This window comes from Marmota marmota, unplaced genomic scaffold, assembly GCF_001458135.2.
Source record: "Marmota marmota marmota unplaced genomic scaffold, marMar, whole genome shotgun sequence".
NCBI classification, from domain to species: domain Eukaryota; kingdom Metazoa; phylum Chordata; class Mammalia; order Rodentia; family Sciuridae; genus Marmota; species Marmota marmota.
In genome coordinates, this window is record NW_026000026.1 from 67057386 (window position 1) to 67059250 (window position 1865).

Below are 1865 nucleotides of genomic sequence, written 5' to 3' on the forward strand. Positions count from 1 at the left end.
AATACTGGAAATTAAGTAGAGATGCAGACTGTTTTTGTTCTGCTTTGAGGAAAATAGCAAAGAATTGGAAATATTTTCATGGAAAACAATAATACTATAATTTTAGAATGTTATCCCTTGTAAAACTAGTGATTTATACTAATAATAATTAATAACAAAAGGTAACTCTTTCTCTTCTCAATAACATACATGACTTAACCGGTAAATCACATCAAGTGAACTGAGATCTTGAAGAATATTGTCTCAATTGCTCTTTCCATGGTATAACGGGAACATTCTAGGTTTAGTACCCATTCCTCAGGGGCTGAAATACTTAGGACAGCTAAGTGTGACATGTTATATAACTTCGGCATACATACCATTTTTTTTTTTTTACTTACATGTCTTTGAATAGAATTAAGTCATTCTAAGCCTATAGGCATTATACTTGTGAAATAAGTGTGTTAGAATATTAATTTTTTGTTTGCTTTTTCTATTTTTTTCCAACCAGGTAGCTAGCCCCTTTGTATTTTTAAGTTTTAAGGTGTTTTTTGTTGTTGTTGTTGTTTGTTTGTTTTTTGTAGAGCCAAAAGCAAAATGAAATGTAAAGTCTGTTTTTTCTCCTGCTTTTTATAAAGCTCTAAGTTCTTTGAAGAAATGACTCTGGTGTCTTGGAGGAAGGAGGGAGAAATGAGTCTCTCAGGATCAGCCAGTGCAACCTCTTGCATGCAACAGCAAGGCAAATGATATTTGCAAAACCCTGGGGAAAGGAGGAACCCCAGTGATGACTGCAACTGAACTCAGAATTGAATTTAAATTTATTTGAAGATAATATATGTAACATTTTCTACATATAAGGGTTTATAGGATGCAATCAAACCTTGCAACTTTTTTTCTATGCTCTGGCAACTGTGTGATACCTTCCATAATAGTTTGTGAAAGTCATTCTACTAGATTGTAAGCTGTGAGAGATGCTAATTAATAAGTAACTTGTCTCAGCTTCAAACTTGCCCCTTGAAGCTCTGCTCTGTGATGTGAAGGCTGAAACTCTATAGTCACATGTTGCCTTGTCTGGTTCTGCCAACAGGGAAACTGGAGGGAAATGGAAGGTTAGCAAAAGAGGAAATGCTTACTTCCTGCTTGCTTCCCATTCTTGTCAGTGTCACCCTAGCAATGATTTTGCCTCCCAGATGTTCCAGGTCATTCTGGTGGGAACTCTTGATTCAAATTTGTAGTTTTCCAATTTACAAAACCAACAGCATACCCTCTCAGAGACCCTTGCAGGCCAGCCAAGCCCTCCTTCCCCATAACCCACAAAGTCCTCCTGAGCTGAGACACCAGTGTTCAGACTGACTTTTTCTCAGGGGTCTGAGTTTCAAGAAGTGAATTCCCATCTCCAAGATTCTCTGTTTGAGAAATCCCATCCTTTTCTGTTCCTTCAATCCCAGAGATGAAATCTCTGTGCTACAGCTTTTGTGATATCCGAGTGTGTCTTTCATCCCTTTTCAGATCTTAAATAGCTAGATAGCTCTTCTAAACATTCTGTATATGACATTCTACCTGCTAAAGTGACTGGTAAGGTCTTTGTCTCCTGACTATACCCTGACCAACTCAATAACTCCTCTGGCATGAGCCATTTTTGCCTCTGATGCTAAAATTATATGTTAATCAGTTTCCCATTGCTGTGATAAGATACCTGAGATAAACAATTTAAAAGAAGGAAGTGTTTATTTTGGCTTATGGTTACGGAGGTTTCAGGTGGTAGCTGTTTGACCCCATTGCTTTTGGTCCTGTGTTGAGGCAGTATATCATTGAAGAAGTGCATGGCAAAGAAAAGCTGCTCACCTCATGGTGGCCAGAAAGCAAAGAGAGGGGGGGGGGGGGGG